A 26879-nucleotide genomic window follows, 5' to 3' on the forward strand; every position below is an offset into this window, starting at 1 on the left:
AAAGTTTCCTCTTGTTTTACATTCGCAAACTTAGCAGAAATAAATTGAAATGTCGAAGTCATGGATGGAATTTAAGTGTAACCACAGAATACATATGTACGAGTCTAACAATTGAATTTATATAGTCAATTTATTCCGGGCTATATATTGGCAAATACCTACAGAATAAAGTTCGTACTGATTACATAACACACATCTGTATTCTGGGCTTTAGCCAGGTGGCACGTCGATTCTCTTTCTACAAACATTAAAGCTTCGAAAACTAACAAAATACATGGGAATCACAGATCCGATCGACAATCATCACGCGACCTGTCGATAGTGAATGTCATTCCCATACATTTTTAAATTTTCGAAGAGTTAGCGTTTGTAGAAAGAAATTCGACGTGCCACATGGCTGCAGGCCCTGATTTAAAATTATATATGAAAAAACATACATACAGCCGAACGTAGAACCTCCTCCTTTTTGGAAGTCGGTTAAAAATTAAAGAATAGTACGGTGTTCCCACCGAATTAAGGCGATAGGTTAGAGGTTGCAAGATTGACAGGTTGCTCGAATTACAATCATTGAGGTATGCCCTTTAGCGGTGACTACTTTTAAATGTTAGTGGGACTCACCACACCATAAAACTCTAAGCTGTCCAAAATATGTGCTGAGATGACCATTAACTACTCGTAGATACTTAACACACCTACATTTAATTTTATTTCATTTCATCACATCATTTCAGTAGCAGTAAAAGAATAAGTACTTCGATTTGTACAACAAAATATTATAGGTTTCTTTCTTTCTTTCATTACTTCATTCCCTTTTAATTTTTAGAAAGATAACAATTGCTGGCCTATTCACTAATTTGGTATTTATTAACAACCTATTATAATAAATATGAAATCAACAGAGAAATGTCATCTACCTACTGTATGATATCCGCGAAGGCACCGGATGACATTGAAATTTAGATAAAACTGAAAGTTTGTATAAATATTAAAAACTTATTTTTATAATTTTTGCACTATAGAAATTAATCAGGCAAATTAGCTCTTTGCAAATACCCTAAAACATTTGCAAACGACCGGATAATTGGCATCTTCAGTAGGTTTTTAAAATAACCTTAATCTAACCTAACAGTAAAAACTTAATGGCGATAAATCTGGATGCAAAAACTATAAAATATGAACCTAACCTGCTTAGGTTAGGTTAATACGAGTATTAATGTTGTTTGCCTACAGTATACCTATAGTGTTTTTCAGATAGCATGGGTACGGTGACCTGATGATCAAGGCCACGCATCTATTTCCCGATTTCCTAAAAATAGGTCCGACAATCGTGAAAACCTGTTTACTAATTATACATTTCTGATTCTTACTATTCAGTCATTTGCATTCATTCTACGATGTTTTCAATGATCCAATCTTTCTGATTATCCTATGTATATTTCCACGTAGTTACATACTCGTATGAATACATTATTAATGATAGATTAACGTGAGTAGACACCAGAAACATGCAATAATTGCAGTTTCCTTGTACTAATTAGTGGATTGCGAGTTATTAGAGCATTGAACTGTGACTGTCACGTTAATAGCAGTGGGTGACAACTTTGTGATTTACTGAGGACTTGAAGAGAAACTGCTTGTAATATATATATGCAAAATCAAGTAAACAGTTGGGTTTCAATATAATAAGATAAAATTTTTTGAATTTGTAGCAATACATTTCAGGTTTTGCTATTATTTTTTTATGGAACTTCGGAAATAAAAGCAAATTATTGCAATACGTGTAACTCCTGCAAGAAATGTTATTTTAAAATTAAAGATTTAGGTAGATAAGGTTTAATAAGTTAATTTGCTTGGATATATTAAGAAACGTATACGTACGTACTAACGTACTATAAAGTAATTTTTTGAGGTACTATTTTATAACATATTTATCTACTAGCAAGTTAGCACACTGATACTCTATATACATAAAATAACGAATATAACGAATATTGTAGCTAACATATTTTGATAATGCTGGCCACTTGTTTGCGAAGTGTATCTACGTCCAAAACGTTAAGCGAGTAAAGTATTTCAGGACGTTTTGCTGCACACAGTATTTTTTTCTGACAGTGTAAGTTCCGCTAAGGAATGGCGTAGCTACCCAGCTGCTAGGCTGCGCAATGCCCCGGGCCCTTCAAGCTCAGAGGGCTGTCTGATCCTTACCAGAAAATCGCGAGCAAATTGAACTTCAAAAGCGAAAAAGAGCTGATGATTATTTTTACTTGATCAAAACCTAACCAGTGTAGATGGTAGTGAAACCCATTTTTTTAATTGCACCAATTGGTTACCTAGCTACGCCACTGCCGCTAAGGTCCCATTACGGAGCCTATCTTTAATGGGACCTTAGCGGTGTCACCGGTTGCAAATAACCCAAATATTCGGTTTTGCTCAATGTATAAGAAAAAATACGTACTTGCAGGATTAATTCACGGAGCAATGCTTGGTCACACTATTTTACTACACTTAAATACAATTAAATGATATCAATTTCGAATACATACCATAACAGTTTAGAGTTTCCTACTTCGATCAGCGGTAACGAAGACACTAAATATCAAAGCCAGCATCATGCTTCCGAAATTAATTATTATGTAGTTAAAAATTAATTATGTATGCAGTTAAACCACGCACATTTAAGTACATACTCAATTAAGATATTTTGTGTTTTAAGTTCTTTATTTTGACATGTCACGCTATCTCAGTGCCTGATCGCGTCGACATCGTTTATCAGTGACAAGAAACCTTAATTATTATATTCCTTACTTTCAAGGAACGGTGACAAATTAAAGTGAAAGAAAGATCCTTAAAGCAACATTTTATTAACATAGCTGCCTCGTTATTCCAGTGGTTCTTCGACAGTGTGAGCTTCGAACTCGCATCTATCGCTCCCTATCTATAGTATAATGTTAAACAGAGAAAGATAGAGGTGTATTATACAAAACGTCATTACAGAATAGGCCTCCAGATCACAAGTTCCTGGGTTCGATTCCAAGGTTACAAGCTCGCCTTGGATTCGCACTTGAGCAACGTGATGTGTCAAAACTACTCTCTCCTGTTGTAATGGACACCATTGTCAAATACTAGTAAAGCCCAAGATACCATCGATTTCACAACTTTTAATTTATGTACATACTAGAATTTCTATTTTAGTTATTTTCCAATACAGGTACGTAATGAATCCATAGTTTAGGCAGTGTATTTATGCATCTATAGAGTACACGCCACGGACTAATTGTGTTCCATGAAATAATAGTAAGTTGTATATATGTAATATGTAAGTATAATTTGGTCTATATTACTTTAGTCTATTGCTATAAAACATTAAACACTAATAACACAACGACATATCCATCGCATGTTCAAACCTTTAAAACAAGCCACATACAATTTACGATTCACAACACAACACTATACCTATACACGTATACTTATAATACAGTTCATATTTCGAATACCTAAAATACAAACTCGACACAAATACCAGCAAAGATCGGAAATTCGATAATCGCGACAACAAATGCGCGCGCCACCTGCGTATATCGAGAAAGAAAACCGCAAGAAAATCGCATGAGTTACTAGTGAGGCCCAACGCGCACTACTGACTGCTAGATGACGATCCGTTACACCACCACATTGTCGAGAACCGTACCCTGAGAATATTTTTACGCAACCCATTATATCCAGAAGATACGAGATAATTTGGTTGTTCACATAGCTTGGTGGACCGCTTTGTAATTGTTGAACATTAGGCCCCTATTTCGAGATCACAAATTGAAAATTGTGCATTTAACAACAATTTTTTTGAACATGCAATACGTAAAATTTACAAATATTTGCTCATAAACATTCATATTCATATTTGTAACTACGGCATAGGTTAGCCATGTTATGTGACTTCGTGAAGTTTGTTTTATGTCTTCTCTACCAAAATTCTCCAAGTCTGTTCTCTGTGAAATCTATCTATACTTATAATAAATCTGTAGAGAGGTCAATTCTGTACATGAAATATATTTCCAAAATAACTATCAGGGGGTGATTAGTGATCGATACTGATGCCAAAAATGCAATCAGTAAAATTTTTGTCTGTCTGTCTGTCTGTCTGTCTGTCTGTCTGTCTGTCTGTCTGTCTGTCTGTATGTTCTTTATAGAAACAAAAACTACTGGACGGATTTTAATGAAACTTGGTACAATTATTCTACATACTCCTGGGCAGGTTATAGTATACTTTTCATTACGCTACGATCAATAGGAGCAGAGCAGTGAAGAGAAATGTTGAGAAAACGGGAGAAGTTACTCAATTTTTTAAGCTTCCGTCGCGTGTACAGCCTTAATAGTTAAAGCTACATAGAAATTATGTATGACGGAAATGTTCTCCTTAAAATTATCTATAAAAACACAACAGCATATATATGTCTATCTTTTATGGTTGACTCACAATAGCACGTGTAACTCCCGATAGCTTAGCAGTTCGGAGCTTTCTAATTAAATTTGTCTACTCTTATGTTTATAACACTCATCACTCATCCCTAACAAAAAAAGTTAACATTATTACCTATTCAATAAAAAAAGAATCATAAAAATCGGTAAAGAAACACCAAAGTTATACATGAAATACGCTAGGCCATCGCGCGTGAATACTAATTCATGCTTTAAGGATTATTTTTGTGTAACGGTTGCCGCGCTCGCGGTGGGAGGAATAAATAAAGAAGTGCAGCCTTAATGAGTAGGGTAGGGGTATGGTAGGGTAGGGTAGGGGTAGGGCAGGGGTAGGGTTGGGATAGGGTAGGGTAGGGGTAGGGTAGAGGTACGTTAGGGTAGGGTAGGATAGTGGTTCCTAGGTGGGGGGATAGTTAGTTGAAAGTTTACAACGACTTTCACGCGGACGAAGTCGCGGGCGTCCGCTAGTACTTATAATAAATCTGTAGAGAGGTCAATTCTGTACATGAAATATATTTCCAAAATAACTATCAGGGGGTGATTAGTGATCAATACTGATGACAAAAATGCAATCAGTAAAATTTTTGTCTGTCTGTCTGTCTGTCTGTCTGTCTGTCTGTCTGTCTGTCTGTCTGTATGTTCTTTATAGAAACAAAAACTACTGGACGGATTTTAACGAAACTTGGTACAATTCTTCAACATACTCCTGGGCAGGTTATAGTATACTTTTCATTACGCTACGATCAATAGGAGCAGAGCAGTGAAGAGAAATGTTGAGAAAACGGGAGAAGTTACTCAATTTTTTAAGCTTCCGTCGCGTGTACAGCCTTAATGGTTAAAGCTACATAGAAATCATGTATGACGAAAATGTTCTCCTTAAAATTATCTATAAAAACACAACAGCATATATATGTCTATCTTTTATGGTTGACTCACAATAACACGTGTAACTTCCGATAGCTTAGCAGTTCGGAGCTTTCTAATTATATTTGTCTTCTCTTATATTTATAACACTCATCACTCATCCCTAATAAGAAAGTTAACATTATTACCTATTCAATAAAAAAATAATCATAAAAATTGGTAAAGAAACACCAAAGTTATACATGAAATACGCCAAGCCATCGCGCGTGAATACTAATTCATGCTTTAAGGACTTTAAGGATAATTTTTGTGTTACGTTTGCCGCGCTCGACGCGAATCGCGGTGGGAGGAATAAATAAAGAATTGCAGCCTTAATGAGTAGGGTAGGGGTAGGGTAGGGGTAGTGTAGGGGTAGGGTAGGGGTAGGGTAGGGGTAGTGTAGGGGTAGGGTAGGGGTAGGGTAGGGGTAGGGTAGGGGTAGGGTAGGGGTAGGGTAGGGGTAGGGTTGGGGTAGGGTAGGGGTAGGGTAGGGGTAGGGTAGGGGTAGGGTAGGGGTAGGGTAGGGGTAGGGTAGGGGTAGGGTAGGGGTAGGGTAGGGGTAGGGTAGGGGTAGGGTAGGGGTATTTGAAAGTTTACAACGACTTTCACGCAGACGAAGTCGCGGGCGTCCGCTAGTAAATATATAAAAGTATGAAAACGAGGATTAACGTAAAGAAATAGATTGATAGACAAGAATAAAACTACTTTATAATTCAGGTCGAAAACTGTTATTATACATACATCAAACCCGTTTTGCCGCCGTCGAAATAGCCGTTTTTGAGTGATTAATTAACAAATACAAACAAACAAACATTATTTATGTCACAAATATATCAAATTAATAACCTTTAATAGTAAAGTTATTCTATTTTTAGAAAATAGCTTATGTTGGAATTTCAGCATACTAGAAAAACGTTATTAAATTATTTAGTGTATATCGAAACCAGAATTAAAATGATGATTTATAAATTTCTTTCTGTTTTGCTGATGCTCTTTCTTTTTCATACACACACATGCACCTGTCTGTACACCTTACATCTACAACGAAAGCCAAACAATTTTCCAAAAGTAGACATTTCACTTTGGGAAGATTGTTTGGCTTGTACTATACCAAGTATCCCGCTTTTAAGTCAAGCTACTTAAATGTAAAGATTAGATGGAATTCTAGATGTAATTTAATGTCGTGCAAATAAATAGAGTTAACATTCAATAATGATCTTCATCAAATTAAAATTCATTTTATGCGTTTAGACATTTGATAAAGGCAGTTCATAAGAACTAACCAATCATTATAAGTCGACATAGCCGCAAGTAATGTGTTAATGATTGATTAACATTGCTGTGCGGATTTTTGGTTTATAAATTTAAAAAAATGAAACTTGATGAATGTGGTTCATCTTTACAATAAATAAAATGTATATTTTTTGTGCTCTCATTTATCATTAACTTAAAATGAATAGGTATATATTTTTGGTCTGGATAATATCTTAATGAATAAGACCTACTTCAATGTTCAGCTAGCGGTCAAGCCTATATCTACACATGGCCACTCTCAAATTGTTACTTGGAGTTTCAGAAATAAAATGCATTGCGAACAGCTGAAGGGCAATAACACTAAATCAATGGTAATTACCTATAACTTCTAAAAATTTTGTGTTTCATATTAATCCAGTAAAATAAAACTCACGACACAAACTTAGTGAAAACTGGTACATCAAAGTATTTTATAACAGTATAAATAAAAGTAAATATAAAATAATAGAACTCTAAAGGTTTGTACAGAAAAAGAATAAAAAAAGCTTTTCCATTAAAAACACAAGCGCTACTTAGTATTGCTTAATTGTATAGCACAAAATATCATAATGCTCATTTCCTTGAGCAAACTTGAAGACTTGTTCCAGTTCCCATTGTGGGAACGCACAATGTGTCCATTGCCTCCGGATCTATGCAATAGCACACATTTTTAAATGCTAACTCGGTTAATAAATCATATTCAAATTGATATTTTAGTGTTAATAAAGATGTTCCATTAATTTTAATTATTTTGCTTTCGTAATAAAACTTCTTGGAAATCTCACAGTAAAATAATTTCTACAATTTTTTTTTCCGACCTACTACATGAAATATCTTTATAAATTCTGATGTAGAAACTCCACTACTGTAATGTTTGGTAATTATCTGTAAAGCAGATTTTGTATAATAGAGCACCTAACAAATCTGAATACATCCACACACAAACTTTCACGATTATAATATTAATTTTACACCATTTTTAACTCTGGGATGACAAACTGGAAAAGCACAAATTTTGGAACAGATAGAACACAGTAATTGCCCATGGGCTACTTTGTTCTCGATATTCCCACGGGAATACGGGTGAAATCGCGGGCTACAGCTTTCATATTATAATGATCATGGCCTGTACCCGTATAGTTACGTCAATAAGCCACGAAGTTTCAAAAATATTTATTTGTTTAGTCTATAATTTACTTAGCATTTCCATTCGAGTCTAAAAAGGGAAGTCGTAACTCTGCTATTCTGTATTTCTATAAAATATCCCATTACAAATTCAGAGCATATTCGTGATCATGTTTGTACTGCGTGCTCTATTTATGCGAAACCGAAAAGGCACGATTTTGCTCTTTAAAGAGGTCTCAATTCACTGCAGATGTCCATTAGTCGAACGAAAAATATCCTTTTCTTGTATTGAGGAAGTATATGTTTGTTACTGTATTTAATTACCCAGCCGCTATCTTTCACGTCGAAAATAAGTGTACTTACATGTAAAACCGCTTGCCAAAACTTTTCCGTAATAAAGATTTTATCGAAATTTCTGTGATATTAAGCTCGTATTTTCGCACTGCTGTTTTATAAATTGAAACGATTTACTTTCTCTTTATGAAAAGGAATTTCCTTTTTATTAAATAATGTAGCTACCTCTATTATATTTTATAATATAAATTCCAAGTACCTACGAAAAGTATACTCGTAATTCAGAGACTGATTCACTCAAGAGGAGAATTAAGAAAATTCTCAGGTATGCAGGTTTCCTCATGATGTTTTTCCTTCACAATTTGAGACACGTGAAATTTAATTTCTTAAAACGCACATAGTTGGAAAGTTGGAGGTACATGTCCCAGGCTGTATTTGAACTTTCGCCCAAATTAGCATTGAAGACAGAGGTTATATCCTCTGGGCTATCACGGAAATCAATTCTGACACTAAAATAACCTATTCTGGCCCTAGCGAGTCCTAGAAGTTCTGTTTCAGGAAATAGTTTTCCGCTCTTAATGAGATAAATAACTGAGATTACCATCAATAGCTACTGTTTGTTTACTTGTTTACAATATCATGTTACAACTTATCACCATCAACAATGGAAACGCGATACAATTAATCACAAGCCTATTGTAACACTTGAATAAAACAAGTATGGCATTCATTCATTTGCTAACGGTTTGCCTACATGCATGCGGTGTAACAGAACAACGCAATTGTTGCTATTGTAAACAACTGTATTATACAGAGGGAAGTTTTTATCAAACTTTTATTGCTACAAATTAATTAGAAATGCAATAGACTTCTCTCAGCAATTCTGGTAATTATTCATGGCTTACTTAACAGATGTGAGAGATATATAGTAAGCACATACGCAAACAATTGGAACTAAGCAATACTTTTACTTACTAATCTTAAATTTTTTATCAGAAATGAACTAACTATATGTGTATTACTAATACTATGGTTATTTTTGTTTTACGCCACCTGCTGATGTCCTTAAGTTTTCCTAAACCGAAGGTTGCCTGGAAGAAATCGCTACTTAGCGATAAGGCCGCCTTTTGTATGCTGATCTCTTCCTAACTTGTTTTTTATTTCACTTGTTTTTTTCTTTGTGGTGTGCAAATAAAGTATATTTATTTATTATTATTTATTTATATGAAATGATTATATATGATTCGAAAAAGGTTAATGTGAAAAATGTTTTAGAATAGAAAAAAAAAACCACGCTTTACTCTTTTTTTTTCCTCCTCTTTCTTTTTTTTAAGTTAGTTAAAAATAATAAACATGGTGTGTAATTTACTTTGAATTACTCCTTCAATTCACTACCTTCAAAAGACATCAACGAGTTTGCGGCTCAAAAAGCGCAAATCGTGACCTTTTGCATAAAATATAATTTTAGTGTAGAACCTTTATTGACGTTGTAAAACTTTCTCTTATTCTATGTATTAGAGTACTAAATCATCAATGATGGAGTGTTTAGTTGAGTGTGTATGTATTAGAATAGTTTTCTCAAAAGATACATCGATGTTATGCGATTACATAAGCCTTTCTTAATTAGATTCCATTCCACCGATTGAGGTTCTGACTTTTGACATTGACGCCAATTTCTTATATCTGTTCTGTTACGTCTTTATTGTTAGTCATCGTTTTTGAACGTTAGTCAACACCTGTTTATGCAGTCAGATGCGGTATTATTATGAATTTATGTTTATTTTTTGATAAAAATGTAAAATATCTAACTATTATATAGCATAATATTAAATTAAAAAATACCAACCAAGTTAAAAATGGCATTATGCCATTTTCAATCAGGAATAAAAGGTAAAAAATTTAAACGGGTGATATTTGTATTCAACTTATAACACGGAATACATGTGTACAAGTATATTATCAAGAGATTTTTATTATAGCTTTATTTGGCATGCTGTATATATTCTTTAATTTATTTACTTGTCCTTTTTTAATTTTAACAATGTTAATATAAAAATATAATCATCATCAACCCATATTCGGCTCACTGCTGAGCTCGAGTCTCGTCTCAGAATGAGAGGGGCTAGTGGGCTAACCCCTTTCATAGTCCACCTCTCTGACCCAATGCGGATTGGCAGACTTCACACACGCAGAGAATTAAGAAAATTTTCTGGTATGCATGTTTCCTATCGATGTTTTTCCTTCACCGTTTGTGACACGTAAAATTTAATTCCTTAAAATGCACACAACTGAAAAGTTGAAGGTGCAAGCCCCGGACTAAATTCGAACTCACACACTCCGGAATCGGAGGCAGAGGTCATATCCACTGGGCCTATCACAGTTTAAAAATACAATACACAAAAAATATTATGCTTATTATTGTATAATTATATTATAGTTGTATAAACTAATATTTAAAAAATATTTTAAATTTATGGTACAAAAGTTCAGTTACTAATTTATATTAATCTACCTAACCTTTGGATTTACTCGTATAAGATACAGTTGTAAGATATATTCAGAAAATATTTTTAAGCCTTTGAAAATAATTAATATGATAGATGATATAGTGAAACATATTTCAAAATAAGTCTATAAAAAATTATGTTTGGGAGGTGTGTACATTTGCAATACTCAAAGGCTAACCAGTTAAAGGTTACATTTTTAATGTGAATAGTAGGCGATCTTAAACTTTGCGTTATAATTCTCCTTTAAATGTTAGCAAGAATGAGTTATGAATTGTGAATCTAGATTATTGACTCGATGTGACCAATAAGTTAGGCAACTTAACCTTTATCAAAAGAGTAATAAATATATAAAGCAACTTAAATAAAATTGAAAATTTTGGAAATGTCATGAAATTATTAATTATACTCTCGATCAGGTCATCATATTCTCTACGACCTATAGTATATTTGCAGACATTCGGCTGTTCTTGCCCACTTTCACCCCCCACAACTTAAAATGGCTCAACCGATTTTCATCATTCGCTCGTAAGTCACCTTTAATACAAATACTAAATTGAAATCGCTTCATCCGTCCGGGATCTATGGTGCCACAGAGAGACAGACTGACAGACAGACAGACAGACAGACACGTCAAACTTCTAACACCTCTCTTTTTTAATCAGGGTTAAAAATTCTCTTCTTATTCAGTATTTTTAATTACACTTGAATATCACATTTAAGTACGCCTTTCGAATAATTAAGAGCAAATGTTGACTTATCAACACAATCGATGAAATTGGTATTTTATTATGTGGTGGATGACACAAATCATAAACTAAAATCTTTTACATATTATATGAGTAATTTAGGTAACATTGGGATGTAAATAAAACAGTAAAAATCATGTAGTACTTTTTTATTTTTCTACGATGCGCGTTACCTACTCAGCTGTCTTGCAATGCGCTTCTACGGTACGCCTCGATATTTATTTGCCGATGGCAGTATGAGATTAACTTTAACCCGCTATTACCGAGAGTAAACCGGAGGCTTAACAGAACCAGTTATTAAAGATAATAAATGGATGCACACGTTGATGTACGATCTCGCAAGATAAATTGGCGTGAAACTTGATTATACGAGTGTCTTAACATCAGATAGGTACAAGTAGATGTATCAGAGACAATAAATATAGCTACTAGATCTATTGATGGTAGCGAGTTGTTACGTAATCTTTATTTTGCGTAATGAGAATATAACTCTGATTTATTTTACTTGAACGTAGAGTATATGGTATATTTAAATATAAGTATAGAAACTAATCCTGCTTTTGTTTTGGATTTTTCAGATATCCAGCCTATTTTTCATCCATCCAGGCTATTCGTTCATTCAACAATTTATTTTCATCATCATCATATACGTATCCAGTGAATGCCTGCGAATCGCTTCATGTCGTCAGTCCACACGGTGAGGGGTCGACCAACACTGCACTTTGTAGTGCAGGGTCGCCATTCCTGCACCTTTGGACCCCAGCGTCCATAGGCTCCTCGAACTATTTGCTCAATGCAGGCGGCTCAGGATCATGATGTTTGGAAGTCCATACAAAAGGCCTACGTCCTGCAGTGAGATGATCATGAGAATGATGATGATACCTATACGTATGACGTAACACCAAAAAAAAACAAGTACTTTAGAATTTAAGCTACCATGACTGTTTTCTACACATATGTATAGGTATTCGACAGTAATCAAGATAATTTTTGCGTTTTCCTATTACAAATTGTTCTCGAGAGTCATTACGAATCGTCTCGCTAATAGGTTTGACGACTTCCAGCCTCCCGAACAAGCCGGTTTCCGAAAAGGCTTTAGTACCATAGACCACATCCATACGCTGCGGCAGGTTATACAGAAGACTCACGAGTATAACCAGCCACTTTGCTTAGCGTTTGTGGACTATGAGAAAGCCTTCGATTCGGTGGAAACCTGGGCTGTGCTAAGGTCATTGCAGAGATGCCGAATTGATTACAGGTATATCCAAGCGTTGAAGTGCTTGTACGAAAACGCCACTATGTCAGTCCGTATTCAGGATCAGACTACGAGGCCAATCCAGTTGCAGCGAGGAGTGCGTCAGGGAGATGTGATCTCTCCGAAGCTATTTACCGCCGCACTGGAAGACGTCTTTAAGCTTCTGGACTGGGGCGGACTTGGCATCAACATCAATGGCGAGTACATCACTCAACTGCGGTTCGCGGATGATGTAGTCATCATGGCACAGACTCTGGATGACCTTAGTACCATGCTCAATGACCTCAGCAGCGTTTCTCAACAGGTGGGCCTGAAAATGAACATGGGCAAAACAAAAATAATGTGTAATGCTCATGTATCGCTCCACCCAGTTATAGTTGAGAACGCTGCACTCGAAATTGTAGACGAATACATATACCTAGGACATATGATCCAGTTAGGTAGGTCTAATTTCGAGAAAGAGGTGAACCGTCGAATCCAACTCGGCTGGGCTGCATTCGGGAAACTTCGCGACATCTTTTCGTCCGAAATTCCTCAGTGCCTGAAGACAAAAGTCTTCGAACAGTGCGTGTTGCCAGTGATGACCTATGGTTCCGAGACTTGGTCGCTAACTATGGGCCTCATAAGAAGGCTCAGAGTCACACAGCGGGCGATGGAACGAGCTATGTTAGGAGTATCTCTGCGTGATCGAATCAGAAATGAGGAGATCCGCAGAAGAACCAAAGTCACCGACATAGCTCAACGAGTTGCGAAGCTGAAGTGGCAATGGGCGGGGCACATAGTGCGAAGAGCCGATGGACGTTGGGGTCCCAAAGTGCTGGAATGGCGACCCCGCACTAGTAAGCGCAGTGTTGGCCGACCCCCCACCAGGTGGACTGACGACATCAAGCGAGTCGCAGGGATTCGCTGGATGCAGTTGGCTCAGTATCGTGATGTTTGGAAGTCCCTACAAAAGGCCTATGTCCTGCAGTGGACGTCCATCGGCTGATATGATGATGATGATGATGAATAATGGCAATAATTAAAACCCGCGCGCACTTTGGCTTATAACACAAGACAAAGAACTTCAAAGTCTTTGATCGACCTTTGCCTGACATTCTCATTTTGTTTGCGCACACGCGGGGGTACGTTGGTTAAAGTTGAACTTTTAGATGTATCATGAATGCCATCCGCATTGTTGCCCGGTCATGCTTCTATATATATAGCGAATCATTCCGCAAATCACTTTACGACTTACAATTATTGATTATAATAATTAGCATACACGATTATGTTAAAGCTGGTTCATTTTAAATACGCTGTGGTAAGTGGTGTTGATTCGTTACATCGCGTATCAAATATATATACACGTTTATTTTTGGCTTTTATCGGTATGGAATATTTCACAAGAAACTTTAGTGAATGATTGACCTTACTAGCTAGGTATATAGCTTTTAAATTAGTACCACCGAACAATGTTTTATTAAATAAATAAATTTTTAAATTGATATGTATGGACAAGATTCTTCAATTAGGTTTGAAATCGGATGCTACGTCTTTTCATTTTGTATTGACTTCTAATAGTATCTAAATATTAAGCTATTAAAAACAACAATATTCCTTAACAGTTTTTATTAATTAAAGTATAATTATACCTATTTAATCAAACTTATTCATATCTATAAATAAATCGCTTGAATATAACTTTTTATATGTTTTTACGGCTACACTCTTCCATAATGTTCTTGCAAAAATTAATTCACAATATTATGTATATTTGATATTCTTAGGGGTCAAGCATCGGCTGTCGCTATGTCAAGAAAAGAGAGCAGTGGGTCAAAGTTGATCGAGTATTTGTATTTAAATTATACATCAGTGAGTGTTAAAAGGATCATAGGTTACTCGCAGATGAAACGTTTCTCACAATCATAATTAATTTATTAGTAAACGTAATATTTACACATACTACATTTACGAATAAATTAATTAGTTTAATTTGCACATCATGTTACAAATTATTATAAAATTCACATTATTAAATATTCATATTATATATTTATCATAATATGTGTAGCAAAGAATTTCATTAGTTGCAAAGTAGGTAGTCTCATTAGCATTCGTATATCTCAGAATAAGCTTAAGTATACGAATACTAATTATTACCAATGCATATGGCAAATATTATTTTGCCATTTATGTATTTTTATATTTAAAAAGAATATTTGTCATATCTTGTATGACCAATATTCCCGATCCCCTCCGACTAGTCGGAAAAAGGCTGAGTTAGAAGTGGGAACTACGTCCAGCGGACGGGATCGAACCCTGACCTCTCGATGAAAAGTCCGGCCCCTTTACCACTGAACTATTGAGGTTTTTTACAAGTGACTTCTTACATTTCAAAGTTTTTAATTTAATGGGCCTTAACAATAATATTTCTAAAAGTTGTATGGAGTTGAAATTTATTTAGCATGCAGGGTTCAATTTTACAACCGATTTTGACAAAACATCAAATTGCTAAGATGTGAAAGAAATTATTTATATTACGTTTAATTATGTTGTTAGGACTGTTTTTACAAAATAAGGCCTGTTTTTACTTTTCTAAAAAGCTTAATCAACATTAACAGTATATTTTTAATAGTCCACTATAGAGCCGGACCCTCTACCTCCAAATCCTTAGCCGTTTCAGGAGAAAGGATTTGAAGCTCCAACCCACCATGTTGCTCCAATGCAGGTAGGCGGTCTTGGGGTGATAATGTTGATTTCCTATACGAAGACTGTCAAATGTTAATGATAATGACCGAGACCGATAGCTTAACGTGCTCTTCGAGGCGCGAGGTTGTAACACGGCCAACTTCCTAACTCCAGAATGAGAAATTTTACTGAAATTTTCCTAGAAGAAAGGAAAGCTCAGTATTTCATAGCCAGACCCAGGACTTCGTAATCCGAAGACACGTAAGCTAAGTACTGGACCAAAGAGACAGTGTTTTAAAAATAAAAATCTTAATATTTTTTAACCGTCTTCACAAAAAGGAGGAGGTTTAAAATTCGACGCGTATGTTTTTTTTAATGTTTATTACCACATAACTTCGTCATTTAAACATATAATTATGTGTTTGTGTATACATTATATAAATTTGTATGACAAAAGTCAACTGTCTATAAGTACTCTTTAAGTGTATTTAATTTTTTTTTTTTTATAATTACTTCACGCTTTTAAAATTGATTCCTCCTTTGCGTAATAATTAATGTTCACAGTTGAAACATTACGCACGCAGGCGCGATGGAGTGCGTACAAGTACATATTATCAAATTGTATGATCTGCTTTAGCTACGAGTACATCAATTACCTGTCGACAGGTGGCAGGTCACGAAAAACATTACATTAACATGGCTTTACAGAAATCGTGGGCAAGAAATAAATGGCGATGCTCTTGAGTCGTATGTTGTTTATATCTAAGTATCCGGTTCGAATAAGTCTTGTCGGCCTCTGTGGCGCAGTGGTATGCGCGGTGGATTTACAAGACGTAGGTCCTGGGTTCGATCCCCGGCTGGGCAGATTGAGATTTTCACAATTTGTCCAGGTCTGGCTGGTGGGAGGCTTCGGCCGTGGCTAGTTACCACCCTACCGGCAAAGACGTACCGCCAAGCGATTTAGCGTTCCGGTACGATGCCGTGTAGAAACCGAAAGGGGTGTGGATTTTCATCCTCCTCCTAACAAGTTAGCCCGCTTCCATCTTAGACTGCATCATCACACTTACCATCAGGTGAGATTGTAGTCAAGGGCTAACTTGTAAAGAATAAAAAAATAAAAAAAAAAGTTTAAGAAACGGTATAAAACATAATACCATGTTATCTGTAAAAGTGTCATTATTACCGCTTACTACAGGGCTAGTGTCTTTATAGGAGAGAGGATATGGAGCTTAGACCCACCACGCTGCTTCAATGCAGTGCGGCGGGTTGAGGTTGATAAATAAGTAAACTTTGACTATTTAAGGATCACTATTAGATGTTTATGGTAATGACCGATGTCAATGATCCTTGAAATGAAAGGTGCCGGACTCAAATGGTCTTAAATTACTTTTCCAAGATGTAGTTACAGAATCTATAACATAAACTATCAAATTATACGTCTAACTACTTGCTTTATTGATTACTGTTAGAAACGAATCAGAAGGCCCAATTTGAAACATGTGCTTTTAATATTGATAAAATGACCATGTTTAAAAAATATGCCTAATATTTTTTCAAGAAAAAATTTTGGTTTGCTCTTCCCGAGTTATCCTGCATTTAATATTCAAAATTTCGAAGACTTTCAGGAAAGCTGCTAATTAGAGTATCTACGTTGTTTATAAAGCTTTAAATAAGTAGGTACAATAATTGTGAATAACTTTCTGTTTTTATACCCGGAAGAGGAGTTATGTACTTATTTATTAGAGACATGACAGGTCACGACATACGCCTATTACAATAAGTCGTGGAACAAGCCATAATGTGTTTGTATTATAGTAATGTAGATTTTAAAATATCCGGTTATTAGGGTTGCCATATATTAAATCAGAGACGCTATTAACAAGCAACTGCGGCGGAATGGCTAATTGCTTTATATATTTGTTTTTTTCTCTCAACATTTTGCAAGTTATTGAAACAATCAAAAGACACTTCACTCAATAGCAAATCAAATACTTTTGAAAACTATCAGTCAGTCATAATAGACTCAATACTGACTGATAGTTTTCAAAAGTTAGGAACCACCACCACCACCACAAAACCACCGGTTAGGAAAGCAGATTCTACTGAGAGGAAACGGTAAACAACTCAGTACTTGCAGCTAAACACTTATTTTTTTTTAAACTAGCTAAACACTTATAAAACATGAATATTTATTTCAAAGTGAGACAATAGTTTTTAAAGTATTTTTATGATTCAATATTATTAAGTATAAGTACTCAATAAACATTAGATGAAGAAGAAAAACAAATACTTTATTACTACACAAGACAATAAACAAAAATAAAAATAACAAACAATGGGCATGCAAAGGCGGCCTTATTTGCTAAAACTCGTAAGTAATTTCAGATGAAAAGCAGATGACTTCGTTTTCGAGGGTTGTCTTGAATTTTAATTGGAAAACATGAAATACTTTTATAGTCCAAGCTTAATTTACACTACCTATCTATACTTATATTCTAAAGAGGTAAAGTTTGTAGGGGGTAATCTCTAACAATTCTTTCACCACGTTATTTGTGGGTGTCTTACGCTATCTTTACGAGAACGGGAACTAGGCGGGTGAAACTGCGGGGCATAGGTTAGTCCTAATAATATTTGTTCCTAATAGTATTTGTTACTCTTTAACTCCGCAACTACTGAACCAATTTGGCTGAAATATGGAATGGAAATAGAATTACTCTGGATTAACACATAGGCTAATTTTCATCCCGAAAAAATCCATGGTTCCCGAGGGATTTGTAAAAGACTAAATTTCACGCGGACGAAGTCACGAGCGTCCGCTAGGTTTAATAATAATTTGAATTCATAAAAATTACATTAATGTTCTCGACTGTAGATGCGACTTTACTCGTAGATGCGTTCACCGTGATCTCCAAACAAGTTGTTTTCAAGGGCGTGCAATAAAATCACACGGTTGTTTTCTTTTATGAAGCAATGTCTGGTGTTGAAATCTTTAATAACTAAGCTTTTCATAAATTGATTGAAATATTATATTATAACGTTGACATTTTATATAACAACAATAATAGAACGGCACGTTTTTAATTTTAAATAATAAATCAATTAAATTTAACAACTTTAAATTTTTTTGTGCTAAGTTTCCTCGAATAGAAATTCATTCGGCCTAAAATATGTGATTGAAACTCAAAGTGATTGGTTACAGTTTTTGTAGTGTTATTGTAAAATTTTGCGGAACTACAATTTACCTACTTGTATAAAATAGCAGCTGGACAACTGCTTCTACAAAAACAAAAAGAGTTAAGTTATAAATTGTAGCTGGTAGTTACTGATAACTTAAATGAAGTGGTGTTAAGTGAAGACACAATGCAAGAACGCGGCCTTTTTATAAACCTTCCGTATCGGTGATAGAATCTACAAATAGAAAAAATTGACGTTTAAATAATTCTTGTAGGTATGTCATCATCAACCCATATTCGGCTCACTGCTGAGCTCGAGTCTCCTCTCAGAATGAGAGGGGTAAGGCCAATAGTCCACCACGCTGGCCCAATGCGGATTGGCAGACTTCACACACGCAGAGAATTAAGATAATTCTCTGGTAAGTAGGTTTCCTCACGATGTTTTCCTTCACCTCAATCGGTGGTCTGTGTGTACACGTGATATTTAATTTCTTAAAATGCACACAACTGAAAAGTTGGAGGTGCATGCCCCGGACTGGATTCGAACCCACACCCTCCGGAATCGGAGGCAGAGGTCATATCCACTGGGCTATCACGGCTATATAGGTACTACGGCTATGTAGGTATGTACTCTAAACATATTTAAAAAAAAACAATTTTTGATGCCACAACAATATAAAGTAGAGCACGATAGAAACACGCTCTATAGTGAACTTACACACAATCTGAATGTTATGTCAAGTGTTTGTGTGTACACGAGCTTTCCGCACCATTTGAGTCGAAACACTGCACAAGCAATGTTTAATGGCAAAAAAAAATAATATAGCGGTAGTAGGCAGTACTTCCAAATTAAATAAATTCAAATGTCGAATACGAAAATTTTTACAAAAAAAAACTGATAGTGGGAATCAGATTCTACTACGAAAAGCTGGCAAGAACTTATCAGTTACAAATAAACCAAGCAAAACATAGAAGGAGCCTTTACACGTAGTTGTTTACTTTGTTTCTTCTTTGTTACTGTTTTTCTTTTGTGCAATAAAGTCATCATTATCATCATCATCATATCAGCCGATGGACGTCCACTGCAGGACATAGACCTTTTGTAGGGACTTCCAAACATCACGATACTGAGCCGCCTGCATCCAGGGAATCCCTGCGACTCGCTTGATATTGTCAGTATACCTGGTGGTTATATTGCCCGCCCGATGGAATTTTGTAGTAACCACTCATAGTACGGATCATATCAAGCGAGTCGCAGTCGAGCGATAAAGTATGTATATAAAATAAATAAATAAGAAAGCACGGCTTTCAATCCACGGAGATGCTTTGCCACTGGTACCACTAAACATCTGTAAACGCATGTATATGTTCAAGGCCTTACTCACGTTGCATGCAAATTGTCAGCGAAATAGGCGTGAGTAATAAATACGTTCCGAAATCCAAACAACAATCGCACACGTTCTATTTTATCCTGAATCGTTAATAACACTTGATTTTCACGACTACGGTACCTACTCGTATAAACAATACCTACATTTTGTAACATACGACAAATAAATCGTGACTTAATGGATGCTAGAAGTGAAATAATTTCCCAAATACACTAGCAAATACCTCGCGATTTCACCCACGTAGTTTTTGTTCCCGTGGGAATAGTGGGGATTTTAGCCTTTTATGCTTTTATATAGTAAAGGATTATATTTCACAGTATAAATAAATTATGCTTAAATATTTTTTAATTCACTTTGAAAATGGACTAGGTACACCTGTAATCCACGCGACCATACCCGTTACTTATAGGTACGCAATCACGATAGGGTTAAAAAAGCTTGATTGTGTTTTATTATAGTGTAAATAACTATATGTGGCTTTGTATTGATAAAAGAAGAGAATCGTAGTGAAAGAAGAACCATCCTCCAGACTTCGGTGCATCCTATGCGTATTATAAGTACCTACTCACTTTCTCTCTTTTACTCGTATCTATTCTGCAAGCCTCGGCTCTAAGTTCGTTGTTTTGAATATTTTATAAAATAAAAAATCTATCTTCAAAATCGGTCAAACCATTTCAGAAAAAAAGCCGGACATGGATTTTTTTTTAAATATTTATCTAAATAAATACATTGAACATATGTTAATTTAAAATTATAAACAGACACTTCAATTGTATTTATTTGTATTTATATTCAACATTGCAACATCTTCAAAATATGTTATGATCAACGTTAGCTTTTAGCGTTTTCTGATAAGTAGGTATGATAGTCTAGACTCTAGACAAAAAATGAATACATACCTAAGCAATTAAGCTTTATTTTCTTTTTTATGTTTTTATCTCAATTAAGAACAAATTTATTTATTAATTATATTATCAATAAAAAAATTACACTCAACCATTAATCATTGATCGCTACCACGAGGTACCATCACCCATGATTTTTTCAATTAATAAAACTACTCAGAATCTCCATTTTAAAGGTGAAGGTCAATCGTATCAAGATAAAATTTCTAATAATTCAGGTAAAGTTTTTATACTATTAGACATGTCACTAAGCGCGTCGAAACTGAGGCGAACGAAAGTGCCTAATTGTCTTAATTTCATTTAGTCGCATAGTGAACAACGAAAGGTATTTAAACAAATAATACCTATTGTTTACAATGTCAGTCTATTTATAATAGTCTCGGAAACTAATAAGCGCTTTTACAGGTAGGTATGGTAAAATTAACAAAATACAGGATTTTTTAATTTAAGGGTTAGGGGTTTTTAACTTAAAACCCTGAATCAACGCAAAGAGTCACGCGCGTTAGCTAGTTTAAATGTTAATTATTAGTAGTATCCTTGATACAGGATTGTTCATTAAAAGGAAAATAATTTATTGACCTCTACATACGTTAGGCTATTTATCATTTCAACTAAGATTAATTGCAATTAAACACGGAATCCTAAATACGGAATGTGAAAAACTATATATCAAACCATCGCTTTATATAGATAGCATAGATAAATATGAACTTGCAGAATAAGACTACTTATAACCAGTATTTAATTCTGCGGTAGAGTGAGGCATGTACAAGTAGAGACGTTATGAAAGAAAGTTTATCGCTAACGAAAGCATATAGGTTAGCATATATCTAAACAAATCATGTGTGATACAAATTCCTAGATTACTTTTGCAAGTGCTTCAGAACACGTAGGGAGTGTTCTGAAGCACTTGCAAAAGTCATCAGTACGTATATGCTGTCGTTAGCGATAAATTTTCTTTTATAACGTCTCTTCTCATACCTGCCTCACTCTACCGCAGAATTAAATACTGGATATAAGTAGTCTTATTCTGTAACGATGTTTTTACAACTTCTAATGAAATTTGAGATGGTGAGCGTCTCGAATTCGATTATATATCTCTCTCTTTCAATCACAATCCTATTGATAGAGTGAGCTAGTATTGTTTTTATAAAACAACAATGTCCTTATGAACGTAATATTCTCTATTATCGATTGCGTACTTAACCACGAGGTGAGCATTCGCAGTTCGCACCGCTGCGTTGCAGAGGTCACATTCCACACGGATTTGCAATAATTACTATAAAGTGTTCGACAGTATATTAATGTCTACATTCAGATGTATTATCACACTGAATAGGCTAAATGGGTGTTTTTATAATGAAGCTCCTGCTAATTTGAGCACACAATACTAAGTGCCCACGCCTCAACACATTGAGATGAGTCAATGGGAAGGCAGCCTTGCCTTGACACGCTCAAATTTAATATAGTTAATACTACGCAGATGTAATTATGTTGCACATTTATAGTCTGTTATTACGTTTAGATTGCGTAATGATAATAAAAAGAGATTTATTTAATGTGACGTTTGAAGAGCGCTCTTTATTTGTGCCATATGCATATGCAAATAATTAAATCTTAAAGGTTAAGCTTGTTGAATAACTTTGTATACTCGTGCATACGCTACTCGTGCATACGATGCTGCGAGACTGCATAGCAGACTTCTACTTTCATGACGTAGTTCACTTCGTGGGGTCCACTTTCCAGCATAAAGACTATTTCTACTTAATTTAACTTTTTGTCGATCGTATTTCATAATTTGTTAGTGTTTATTTTCCAATTTAGAAAATTTATAATTTTCTAAAAACACCCAGGATTAATTAGGTGTTGAATTTGACTGTACCTTAACATAACTGTTAAAATATAATTGATAGCGTTAATTAAGTAACGATACCGAATATGTACCAGTTAATGCAATACAGAAAAGAGAGAATGAAACCTTCCACCTTAGCGAACTATATCCGCTAATATCGAGTAAAATTACTTAATTGGAGACTGAAAATGTGCGAAAACTCTAAATAGATTATAAAGAGAAAGCCTTTTAAAAAAATCAAGGATTTTCTACGCAAACTTTAAAAAAATACACAAACAATATGTGTTTTTTTTTTCAAAGAATATTCCTATTTATCACTAATTAGCTCGAAAACCTGTGATTGAAGTGGGTACGACAATAATCCATCGAGCGGGGATCGAACCCATGAAATCAACGTGATTCCGGCCAGATATTACGAAAGACACAATTTGAGTTTTGAAGTTCCTACTTAAAAAAATGTAGTCCCTAGTTCCCTCTTTAAAACAAAGATTGGCACAAAGTTTTTCAAAATTCCAGCTTTTCCAAAAATCTTTTTAATGCTTACAATATAACATAAATCGTATTTCAGTATTTGCGTCGATATTTAAATAATTCACTCAGTCAATACTGATTGACACGTAATTATATGAATAGATAAATCGGCACATATTGCAATTGCGTCCAGTATACATATAATGATATAGAATGTACTCGTAGTTCAAATTTATTGACCAACAATCGTATCTAACAAAATTTATGATCTAATGTCCATAAATAACTTTTTATTACTAATAAATATTTTCGAGCTATTATAACAGTACCTCATGTACATACACGCAAACACGGGTTCGCTGATTTTTGCATAAAATTTTCTCTGCTATTAAAAATTTGAGGTCAAAGTGGCCGTCGGACGGTAAAAAACAATTCTCAATGCACCATCAAGGCGAATGAGAAAATAAACAAATTAATTTATAAACAAATAAACGCCTTTTTGGCTTAATTGCTTTTCACAATTAATATATTTTTATTACATCCATACATAGGTATATATCTCAACTAAATAAATGCTTTATGTATTTTTTCTTCTTCTCTTAGCATAATATTATTTAAAAAAAAAGAATGTGTGTGTAAAAACGACAGAGAAAGTAATAGACATATTCGTAGCATCCATAGCATTGTCTCAAAAAAAGAGAACAACTTATGCATCGACTTTGCAATTAAACAAAACAAGGCGATTCAATATCGGGTGCGACCAATGATTTTTATACTATTAGATTTGTTACGTGCCTATAAAATCACAGTTAAAATTGTCCCAAACTCAGCTACTCCAAAGAGCGCACAATTTTGTGTTCACACACACACAACCCGACATTGTTGACAATAATTAGGTATTATTATGTTAAAATAATAACTTTCGTTGTTAACTATGCGACTAAATGAAATTAAGACCAATATGTGCATTTGTTCACCTCAATTACGAAGTGCTAGTGCCATAAGCAAAAAAGGCAACGCGTCACATCCAATGTTTTTTTTTCTATTAATAAAAAATCATTGGCTATTAGGTACAGATTGTGCGCTATAACATGGTGCGGGTGACAGTTCGTTTCACTCTTGAAAGTTGCACATGTTGCAGCGCAAATAGTATAGTAAAAAAGCATTACCGTATTTGTAGACCTTGAGGTCTTCTGACAAATTTTCAGATGGCTTATGCTTAGAGTAAGTAGTGTGTTGTGATGTAAAAATCATGTCAAAATCAATGGCAAATTCGAATAACTTCATGTGTGGACCATTTCATACTTCGTTAACGGTTTTCTAAATATTATTTAAAGACCCTGACACCAATGTCTGTAGTGACATAAAATTGTAGCCCTTTTAGTAGAATAGCAATAAAATAGGCATTAAGTTCATCACAGCTGTAATAAGAGTGATCAAATTCATACAACAAAGTTACCTATTACTTGAACACTTAGTAACATATACCCATTATTAAACCTTGTATAATAACGGCTAATTAATCGGTTATAAAGACGTCTCAAATTAAAAGGTTATCTACTTGTTTGCGTGCTAACTAACATTCATTTGGAATATCCTCTTTGTGATTTCTCTTATTATATTCATATGATATAAATATAACTACATTTATGTACTTATTTTATACTCTTTATTTAAATTATATTCTACAAAACAAGGAAACAAATAATAAAATAGAAAGAAGCTTTCGCCTAATTGTTGGATCAAGAGTCGGATACAGAAGGCAGTGATTCTTAAGACGGCGCGTATTGTGAGGAGGTTCCTCACTTTGGAACCCTGACCACCGGTTGCTTAGGCACTTAAATGTCCCGCAGTGGGAGGGTTGAACCTTTTTTATCGATTTTTAATACTGTTTTAAAATCGAATTTCGATCGATTTTTAATATTTTTTATTTGTAAAATTAATAAAAGTTAAATAAAAGAACAAATAAATAAAAGTTAAATAAAAGAACAAATAAATAACAATTATCTGTAATTTATAGATAAAGTACAGAAGAAAAGTACAGTCATCCTTCCATTTCTTTCACACATCTCAGTCTTCGGGAAAATGTGCCTGTAATGTAATCACACTAATAGTTCATATTATTCAAACCGAAACATAACGAAGTTTTTTAGCATTAAAAGCAACTAAGGCTGTAGTACTTTCTCGGAAAAGATATGTCATAAAATGCTCGACAATTTCTCAAATCATTAAATTTTCGAAATGAAGACGAAATAACAACAAATCAACATCTCTTAAACATGATAAGTATGTTGACTGAAACGACTAATGTGAATTATTTTATTAAAACAAGTTGCATCAACTTTACGTGAAAAAGATTAAAATAAATTTGTTATTCATTAAACATTGTTATTATAGTAAAGTTATAAAAAAAGGTATTTTTAGTAGACGTCCTCGTTTTGCCATAATATTTACATAAGAATTATTCGGAATGTCCACGTTATCTGAAGTCGCGTTCTGTTGAACCACGATAGCGGATATATCATACAATAAGAACGTGATGAACGAGTAAATGATCAACAATGCTCTTTCGCTATAATATTTACTAGCAGGCGACCGCGACATTGTCTGTTCCAAAAATACATGTGTAAAGCGAACCGGTAAACAGCCCTGTTTGATGTGCACCACGATTATACTTACAATGCAAAACAAGCTGTCATGTGGCTCAAAAAAAATCGTTACTTTGAAGGTTATGTTGTTTTTGAGTTATAAGTTAGAAGCGCCCACGACTTTCGCCGCGTAAACCTTAAACCCTAGCCCTAAATTTCAAAGTGTCTTTGCATTTTCCTACCTACAGTTGAAATTCCCAAAAATTCCATCTTATGAAACTACCTACTGTCCATATCTTTCCAGTTTGAATCGAGTCAGTCAATAATTTATTCGTTTATCTATACTAATACGCCTCGCGGTTTCGCTCTCGTCGTTTCCGTAATATGGAGAAAAATAATAGCTGATAATGTAGCCCTCAATTATTGGTTAATGGTTTAGGCGGAAAAGGCAATATCAAACAAACAAGCTCACGTTGGTATTTATTATACTAGTTAGAATTTCGAATGACACAGAAAACAATGAATTTTGAATTTTATAATATTAGTTAGAATTTCAAATGACACAGAAAACACGTGTAACACGTATGTGTGTGTGTGTGTGAGTGAGTGAATAAGAATGAAATTATTATCTATAAAATAATAAAAGGACCAAATTAAGTAGTGATATCTACCTACTTATGTTTTTTTGTATAATTTATGAACAAGTAAATAGTCCCGTCTGGGCTCTATTTTATTTTAATACGATACTAAAAAAATATATGTAAAAGTAAAAGGTCACAGTGAAATATGTGTATTATTATGAAACGAGAATACCTGATTATATTAAGTAAGTTTTTTTTCTTTTATTTTTAACTAATTATCATTAGCTGTTTTTCGAAGTCCATAGAACCTTTATCATTCACAAAAAACAGAGCATTTATTTTTTATTTTTCATAGTACATAAATAATTTTGTGATATTGCAAATACAAAATAAAAAATTATGGTCCAACCGTAAAAATCTTTATAAAGTAATTAATAGTTTAGCTAAAGGAATAGAAATGTTTAGGTTTTTAAAACTATCTATAAGTTTCTTTATCTGCCAGTAAAAGTCTCGTCAAAATCTTTCCAGCAGTTATAGAGTTTAGCCGGAACAAACGGACAGACAGACAAAATATTTTTTTTTTAAATAAGTATCGTATAGGTATATATCTAATTTCAGTAGGCTTATTCACTATCTTTGACGTATG

The 26879-nt window shown here is 34.4% G+C and overlaps 1 protein-coding gene across 7 annotated transcripts in view; it reads right to left on the reverse strand.

Moving 5' to 3' along the window:
• LOC112052160 (uncharacterized) overlaps positions 1 to 26879 on the reverse strand; it is a 113313-nt gene that overhangs the window by 21738 nt on the left and 64696 nt on the right. For 2 of the 7 annotated variants that reach the window (XM_052883769.1, XM_052883754.1), the window contains exon 1: positions 3408 to 3634. The exons of 1 other annotated variant lie outside the window; for it this stretch is intronic. The gene's annotated coding sequence lies outside the window, so the exon portion shown is untranslated. Of the gene's footprint in view, positions 1 to 3407; positions 3635 to 26879 lie in introns of those variants that run through there. 4 more of the 7 variants (XM_052883757.1, XM_024091127.2, XM_052883762.1 and 1 more) reach the window with 4 other exon arrangements.

Source organism: Bicyclus anynana, chromosome 1 (assembly GCF_947172395.1).
Source record: "Bicyclus anynana chromosome 1, ilBicAnyn1.1, whole genome shotgun sequence".
NCBI classification, from domain to species: domain Eukaryota; kingdom Metazoa; phylum Arthropoda; class Insecta; order Lepidoptera; family Nymphalidae; genus Bicyclus; species Bicyclus anynana.